This window comes from Convolutriloba macropyga, unplaced genomic scaffold, assembly GCF_964194025.1.
Source record: "Convolutriloba macropyga unplaced genomic scaffold, txConMacr16.3 SCAFFOLD_5635, whole genome shotgun sequence".
Classification (NCBI taxonomy): domain Eukaryota; kingdom Metazoa; phylum Xenacoelomorpha; order Acoela; family Convolutidae; genus Convolutriloba; species Convolutriloba macropyga.
In genome coordinates this window covers 6,669-16,165 of record NW_027449132.1, presented here as the reverse complement: position 1 = coordinate 16,165, position 9,497 = coordinate 6,669, and the positions used below count along the sequence as shown (strand labels likewise).

The 9,497-nt window shown below is 42.1% G+C and overlaps 1 pseudogene; it reads right to left on the bottom strand.

Annotated features, from left to right (window-relative positions):
- Positions 1–2,909: 2,909 nt before the first annotated feature.
- LOC142354811 (5.8S ribosomal RNA) lies at positions 2,910–3,061 on the bottom strand (annotated as a pseudogene).
- Between the last annotated feature and the right edge of the window lie 6,436 nt (positions 3,062–9,497).

The following is a 9,497-nucleotide window of genomic DNA, read 5'->3' as shown; positions in this document are numbered from 1 at the left end:
AGTTAGGCGCCTTAACCCAACTTTTGGTTCATCCCACATCGCCGGTTCTGCTTACCAAAAGCGGCCCACAAAAAGCTTGCATTCATAGTCCAAGTGCAATTAAGTCACAAGGACATCTCACCGATTTATAGTTTGAGAATAGGTGAAGGAAAATTTTCCCCCATTCCTCTAATCATTCGCTTTAACCGATGAAATTGCTTTGCGAAGATTTTTCAATCTTGCTCAAGCTTTTGCTATCCTGAGGGAAACTTCGGAGGAAACCAGCTACTAGATGGTTCGATTAGTCTTTCGCCCCTATGCTCAGGTCAGACGATCGATTTGCACGTCAGAACCGCTTCGGGCTTCCACCATGGTTTCCCGTGGCTTCGCCCTGCCCAAGCATAGATCACCATCTTTCGGGTCGTGTGCTACTTGCTCTGGATCAGTCATGCAATAAGAGCAAAACCGTCCGTGGTTGCGGGACACCGAATCGGCGCCCTCACCACACAAAGTAGTGCAATTCATAAAAATTACACTGTTCACTTTCATTTCGCGTGTGCGCTTTCAATGAGCGACAACACTTGCAAGCAACTCACACTCCTTGGTCCGTGTTTCAAGACGGGCTGTAGAGAGCATTGAATAGGAAGTTGAGGTCAGACAGGCAATCAAGATCAATTTATCTCATTTTGTTTAGAATCAACAAGAAGAATTCCGAGGAAAACTTCTGCTCGATTCATTAACAAGATTTGCCAAAAGACGACAACTACACTACTCGGTAGCCGAGAATATAATATCAAGGCATTGAGTATGGTAACGCTCACTCCAGTTCCCCTTCAACAGTTTCACGTACTTTTCACTCTCTCTTCAGAGTGCTTTTCAACTTTCCCTCACGGTACTTGTTTACTATCGGTCTCGCTTTATAATTAGCTTTTGGAGAGACATATCTCCAGCTTCGAGTTGCACTTTCAAACAACTCTACTCATAGGAATGAGCCATTATGACTGGTATCGAAAATGACCTTTACAGGATTTTCACCTTCTTTGATGCTACTTTCCAGTAGACATCAGGACAAATTCACCAGTCTAGCATCAAACCATACCGGACACCGAGAAATGTTGCCATTTCTCTTCCCGATGAGCTTTTCCCTGTTCATTCGCCATTACTAAGGGATTCTCAGTTGATTTCTTTTCCTCCCCTTACTGATATGCTTAAGTTAAGGGGGTTCTCTCGCCCAATTCAGGTTATGTAGTTGATTGTCTCTTAATTGGTTCACTGACCAATATGAGACAGAAACCGATTCAGCAGTTTTGTTCGCTACTACTATCAAAACACAGGTCGAAGTTTCCATTCAGTCATTAATTCCAACTTTCAAATGTTGTTGTTTCAGCTTTCGCTTACTAGAAGCAACATAATACTCGCTGCAATACAGACCTCGGGAAACCCTCACCGTGAATAAGGTTCACTCACATATTTCACTACATTTTGCGTGGGATTGGAGATGAGGCTACTCGTTCTTGCTCAGTACTAGGCTGAAAATTAACGAAACTTCGTTACAAACGTTCACATGTTGATGTTTCCGCTTTCGCGTACTCGAAACAACATAATACTAGTCTTTGTAATTTAGTTTCATAATTTCAACTGTTCTCATGCAGAATTTTTGCTCATTCTTATCCCAAATTTTGACCTGGCTACTAGTTACACTCCTTGTACTTATTGCAAAATGACCACAAATTTCAACAGCTTTCACATGTTGCTGTTTCGGCTTTCGCTTACTACAGTCAACATAATACTCGTTGCAAAATAAGTGCTCGGCATCTGCAATTTTCCAAAGACGAAGTTTCGCCAGTTCAATTTTCGCTCGCCAATTATGGCTACTAATTCACACGGTACTGAGCTCAACAACATTAAATTTGTTCAGCAAGACTTTCACATGTTGATGTTTTGGCTTTCGCCTACTAGAAGCAACATAATACTCGTCTTGTTAGCTCATTCAATGAGAATAGCTTTTCCCGTTGAGAATTTTTGCCTTCAATTGGCGTTGTAGTGAGTTTGGCTACTCAGATCACCAAATACTTGTGACAATTCGAACCAGAAATGTTTTCAATTTTCACATGCTGATGTTTCGGATTCAACCTACTAGAAGCAGCATAATACTTGTATTCAACAATTTCTGTATCAAATCCCAGTTTTCTCTGGTGCATCTTTGCCAAACTATTCCAAACTGCCTGAGTCTGAATACCAATTACAGGTACTAGTAAATGCACGTTACTAAGGACTATATAGTTCTAGGTTACTGTACACAACGACGTTCACATGTTGATGTTTCAGCTGCCGCTTACTAGAAACAACATAATACTTATCGTGCATACCTTTCCATAACTTGTCCTTTTCAGATGCATTAGTTTCCCTTTGTCTTGGCTTCTACAGTCAGACTGGCTACTAGTAACAGCACAGTACTAATCACATATCGTTCTACAGTTTGCAGACAACTTTCACATGTTGATGTTTCAGCTTTCGCCTACTAGAAACAACATAATACTCGCTGTATACATTTGTAGTTCTCTATGTAACTTTCATGTGAAGAAGTTTCGCCAGTCTTTTTGACTGTCTCAAATCTGAGTCATGCTTAGGCTACTAGTTGCTTCATAGTACTTATCGCCTCGAGATCATTGAACAAAACTTGATTTTCACATGTTGCTGTTTCAGCTTCCGCTTACTAGAAACAACATAATACTAGTCTCATTAAGTTCCGTCTCTTTGCAATTTTCTTATGAAGAAAAATTCGCCATCACAATGACTCCAGCAGTTCTTGATCAAGGAATGCAATCATTGATCAGAATGCTATTATTTGAATCGGTTCTGCTTTAAGTGTTCCAATTTTATTGGAAGCACCAACAATAGAACATCAATGTGTTCAATCGAGAGTTATATAACCCTGAATCGGACGCAGTCAACAGCCGAAGCCGAGACCGCCTTTTGCGTTAGAGAGGTCGGTAAACAAATCTTGCGATTCATACCGAATTAACACATATAGCTGTGCTCCTCTTCGTAAAGCGAGCCAAGTGATCCCCTGTTGAAGGATGTATTTGGACCAATCTAGTAGCATTTGGTTTCCAACAAGCTCTCCCAAGTTAGCTTACTTATTGGGCTTTTCAACCAATTCGGTTGGCTACAAGCATCATCAAAGTACTAGCCACAGTTTGATCGCAAAATTCTACGACTTTCACATGTTGATGTTTCGGCTTGCGCTTAGCCTACTATAAGCAACATAATACTAGTCATATCATAGAGCGTGATCAGCTTGTGACGTTCTCATGATGAAGTTTCACCAACAGTGTCTCACTTCGAGCTTAAATCCAGCTACTAGTAACTACACAGTACTGACTGCAACGATAACTTTTATCTATACCTTTCACATGCTGCGCTTTCGGCCAGGGCCTACTAACGTCAACATAATACTCGATATAAACTTTTGTTCATGATGCAGCTTCCCCATGCAGAAGTTTCGCCTTCAAATGCTCTCTTGGCCATATGACGTAAGAAAAGGTTACTAGTAACATCACAGTACTAGCCACAGTTTGATTGCAAAATTCTACGACTTTCACATGTTGATGTTTCGGCTTGCGCTTAGCCTACTAGAAGCAACATAATACTAGTCATATCATAGAGCGTGATCAGCTTGTGACGTTCTCATGATGAAGTTTCACCAACAGTGTCTCATTTCGAGCTTAAATCCAGCTACTAGTAACTACACAGTACTGACTGCAACGCTAACTTTTATCTATACCTTTCACATGCTGCGCTTTCGGCCAGGGCCTACTAACGTCAACATAATACTCGATATAAACTTTTGTTCATGATGCAGCTTCCCCATGCAGAAGTTTCGCCTTCAAATGCTCTCTTGGCCATATGACGTAACACAAGGTTACTAGTAACATCACAGTACTAGCCACAATTTGATCGCAAAATTCTACGACTTTCACATGTTGATGTTTCGGCTTGCGCTTAGCCTACTATAAGCAACATAATACTAGTCATATCATAGAGCGTGATCAGCTTGTGACGTTCTCATGATGAAGTTTCACCAACAGTGTCTCACTTCGAGCTTAAATCCAGCTACTAGTAACTACACAGTACTGACTGCAACGATAACTTTTATCTATACCTTTCACATGCTGCGCTTTCGGCCAGGGCCTACTAACGTCAACATAATACTCGATATAAACTTTTGTTCATGATGCAGCTTCCCCATGCAGAAGTTTCGCCTTCAAATGCTCTCTTGGCCATATGACGTAAGAAAAGGTTACTAGTAACATCACAGTACTAGCCACAGTTTGATTGCAAAATTCTACGACTTTCACATGTTGATGTTTCGGCTTGCGCTTAGCCTACTAGAAGCAACATAATACTAGTCATATCATAGAGCGTGATCAGCTTGTGACGTTCTCATGATGAAGTTTCACCAACAGTGTCTCATTTCGAGCTTAAATCCAGCTACTAGTAACTACACAGTACTGACTGCAACGCTAACTTTTATCTATACCTTTCACATGCTGCGCTTTCGGCCAGGGCCTACTAACGTCAACATAATACTCGATATAAACTTTTGTTCATGATGCAGCTTCCCCATGCAGAAGTTTCGCCTTCAAATGCTCTCTTGGCCATATGACGTAACACAAGGTTACTAGTAACATCACAGTACTAGCCACAATTTGATCGCAAAATTCTACGACTTTCACATGTTGATGTTTCGGCTTGCGCTTAGCCTACTAGAAGCAACATAATACTAGTCATATCATGGAGCGTGATCAGCTTGTGACGTTCTCATGATGAAGTTTCACCAACAGTGTCTCATTTCGAGCTTAAATCCAGCTACTAGTAACTACACAGTACTGACTGCAACGATAACTTTTATCTATACCTTTCACATGCTGCGCTTTCGGCCAGGGCCTACTAATGTCAACATAATACTCGATATAAACTTTTGTTCATGATGCAGCTTCCCCATGCAGAAGTTTCGCCTTCAAATGCTCTCTTGGCCATATGACGTAACACAAGGTTACTAGTAACATCACAGTACTAGCCACAATTTGATCGCAAAATTCTACGACTTTCACATGTTGATGTTTCGGCTTGCGCTTAGCCTACTAGAAGCAACATAATACTAGTCATATCATAGAGCTTGATCAGCTTGTGACATTCTCATGATGAAGTTTCACCAACAGTGTCTCATTTTGAGCTTAAATCCAGCTACTAGTAACTACACAGTACTGACTGCAACAATAACTTTTATCTATACCTTTCACATGCTGCGTTTTCGGCCAAGGCCTACTAACGTCAACATAATACTCGATATAAAATTTTGATCATGATGCAGCTTTCCCATGCAGAAGTTTCGCCTTCAAATGCTCTCTTGGCCATATGACGGAACACCAGGTTACTAGTAACATCACAGTACTAGCCACAGTTTGATTGCAAAATTCTACGACTTTCACATGTTGATGTTTCGGCTTGCGCTTAGCCTACTAGAAGCAACATAATACTAGTCATATCATAGAGCGTGATCAGCTTGTGACGTTCTCATGATGAAGTTTCACCAATAGTGTTTCATTCGAATTGGTTCTGCTTTAAGCTCTCCAATTGTTTTGGATGAACCAGTTTTGCCCTTCGAAGCCACTTTTGTGAGCTTTTGTGGGTCTTTACCAAGAGGATATACCTCAAGGCCTCTTTCAATTCCTTTAAGTTCTTTCAACTCCTTTACAGTTTCTAGGTTCACATAGCTGCAAACCTTATTTCTAGTTTTAAGTCTGGCCAACTTGGGGAGAGTTGGTGCAGACCGTGACCAATTCTAGTAGGATGCCACAACAAGAATGTGATCAACTTAGCTTGTCGATGAACCTGCCCCACATTCAAACAACTCTATCGCCTTTTCCTCGTATAGTTATATGCGAGGGCCTCTCATAGAGAGCGCTGTTAGCAACCTTTTCCACATAGACGATAAAGTTGTGAGTGTTTTGCACATGGCTGTTGTCATCACCACGTGACGAGTCAACTCAGCTTGACTCTCTACACTCCGACAAGCTTTGCACATACGCCTTTAGTTCAGTATGTGTCTTTAATCTGACTCCGGTGCCTCAAGCCGGAAAAATTGTCAGATTATGATCATTATCGGTTAGTCATCCCGATGCAAGATCGTATCGTACTGTCTTTGTCTACCTCCAGATTCCGAAGAACAGGAGGAGACTCTCCCAGACCTACATATCTGGGAGAATGTTCAGAGGGCGAGAAGCTGTGGATTACTCTCCCCTAAGAACTGACTAAACTTTACCCTCGTCCAAGGTAAGTTTATTTTAGCTAGCCTTCTATGTAAAGGATCTGAGGCTAAGCTGTGTTTTTTCGAGCCTTTGGCTCGGAGCAAGTTCAGTGGGCGCCCCGAGTAGCTCAACTCTTTCCCACTGAACAGCGCAACGCTCTGTCACTCGCTGGGATTTTTGCGTGTCGGTTCTAACCACGCGACTTGTGGACCTTTTTAGGCCTTTCTCATTCACAAGTCTATAGCTGGGCTTCTATAACCCAGCTTCTGAGATCTAGATAGCTGCAGTTCTGCTAGGCTGCTTTTGCTAACTAGTCTCCCTTTAAGCAGTCCCTTGCCATGACTGCTGAACTATGTATCCACACAAGTAGTTTTTGAGCTCGATACATAATTCGAGATTGGTTGCCAAGCAATCTCTAGCGACAGAGCGTCATGCGCACTACAGACATGGCCTCTACCAGCAGCCATGCCCGAAGGAATCAATCACTGATCCTTCCGCAGGTTCCCCTACGGAAACCTTGTTACGACTTTTACTTCCTCTAGACAATTAAGCTCGATCCGCTTCATCCCGTTGCCGGAGACCGAAGTCCCAACAGTAGGAATTTGCAATTCTTGCTTAACTATCCAATCAGTAGTAGCGACGGGCGGTGTGTACAAAGGGCAGGGACGTAATCCCTATGAGTTGTTGACTCATAAGTACCAGGAATTCCTGGTTCACGTCTGCAAGTTACAACAGACGATCCCCTTGAAGCGCTGTACTTTTCTCTGATTGCCCAGTCCATTTCGGACCAAGGGCTGAGTACTCAATCTAAAAGTACACAGTGTAGCGCGCGTGCAGTCCAGAACATCTAAGGGCATCACAGACCTGTTATAGCCTCACTTCATCTGCGGTATTTAATTCCGCATAGTTCCTCTAAGAAGTGTTTGAATTCACATATAGTGAATTTCATTATTTAGATGGAGAAGATCTCGTTCGTTATCGGAATTAACCAGACAGATCACTCCACTAACTAAGAACGGCCATGCACCACCGCCCATATAATCATGAAAGATATTCAATCTGTCAATCCTTAAGATGTCTGGACCGGGTGAGTTTTCCCGTGTTGAGTCAAATTAAGCCGCAGGCTCCACTCCTGGTGGTGCCCTTCCGTCAATTCCTTTAAGTTTCGATTTTGCAACCATACTTCCCCCGGAACCAATAAACTTTGGTTTCCCGGTTAATCTCTTGCCAAGTCAAGATCGACTTTGACAAATTGTAGGTTGGTATAGTTTATGGTCAGAATTACGAGGGTATCTAATCCTCTTCAATACTCTGACTTTCGTTCTTGATTAATGAAAACATTCTTGGCAAATGCTTTCGCAGTAGTTTGTCTTGCCACGATCCAAGAATTTCACCTCTAACGTAGCAATACAAATGCCCCCGTCTGTTCCTTTCAATCATTACCGCACTCAGCCAACCGGCATCAATCGAGTAGCGGGTCATTCTCCATTATTCCATGCTTTATTATTCGATCCCAAAGGATGCTTTGAACACTCTAATTTTCTCAGGGTGAAAACACCGTTTCCACAGTTCGTCACATTTAAGTGCAAACTATTTCTTCGATGCGAAGGATGAGCGGAACGAGTCAACAGATTTAACTGAAGACCATGTTGCCGTTCTACTCAAACAGATCCAACTATGAGCTTTTTAAACGCAGCAACTATTGCATACGCTTGTAGAGGCTGGTATTACCGCGGCTGCTGGCACCAGACTTGCCCTCTACTCGTTCATCAATGGAGCTTTTAAGTCCATTCCATTCTGATTACAAACCATAAAGGTTCATATCATTATTTCTAGTCACTACCTCCTCGTGCGGAGAGTGGGTAATTTGCGTGCCTGCTGCCTTCCTTGGATGTGGTAGCCGTTTCTAAGGCTCCCTCTCCGGAATCGAACCCTGATTCCCCGTTACCCGTCACAACCATGGTAGTCCGTTACACTACCATCATAGGTTGATAGGTCAGAAATTCGGAAGTTCCGTCCCCAAGCCGAAGCTATCTGGGATCTTTCAGTTACTAGGACTCATCACGGGATGTGTCTGTACTTAGCAAATCACCCGGTGTAGTCTTGTAAAAGTCTCCGACAGTGTCGGACAATCAGCATGCATTAGCTGCAGGGTTACTCGCAGTTATTCATTTAGCTTGCAAATCAACTAATAGATAGTAACTGATTTAATGAGCCATTCGCGGTTCCACTTTTTCAAGCTTCGCTTGCACATGCATGGCTTAGTCTTTCAGACAAGCATATGGCAACTGACAGGATCAATCAGTTTAATTGTACTTTGAACAATCTTTCGATTTGTTCGAATTTAGAAAGACATAGCCTTGCGGCCTCGTCAATCTTGCTTTGAGCTTTTTAAATCACGAAGAGTTTCAATGCATGCTTTGGCATGGCTACTAGTTACTACACAGTACTCTACACACTTAGAGTTACCCACGATTACACATTTCACATGCTGATGTTTCGGCTCGCGCGTACTAGAAACAGCATAATACTATGTGTACTGGTAGATAGCGCTCTGTGAGCATTTCCCATGAGCAGGTTTTGCCCTCCAAATCTCTGTTCTACTGTTACCAATACCGGCTAACAACTGTATCATACTAGGGAGAATTGACTCATGATTTAAAAACCAGATGTTCACATGTCGATGTTTCGGCTCTCGCCTACTAGAAACAACATAATACTAGTCTGTTAAAAATCTCAATCACGCCGCCTCTTCAGATACAGAAGTTTTACCTTTTATTGGTTAGAGAACAGCTTTCCAGCTGTCGACATGGTTACTAGTAACAACACCGTACTCAACACAAAAACTTTTCAACTTCACAACTTTCACATGCTGATGTTTCTGCTTTCGCATACTAGAAACAGCATAATACTTATTGTTTTGTCAAGTAATTTGTGTGTCTTTCCCATGTGAAGTTTCACCGGTCAACAATGTTTCCCTGACCAATTACGGCTACTAGTAGCTGTATAATACTAGGGAAAATGATTGAGGATTTAATATCAGATTTTCACATGTTGATGTTTCGGCTTTCGCCTACTAGAAACAACATAATACTAGTCTGCTAAGAAATCTCGCTCAAATTGCCTTTTCACATACAGAAGTTTCACCTTCTATTGGTTAGAGAACAGTTCTCAGCTGTCGACATGGTTACTAGTAACAACATC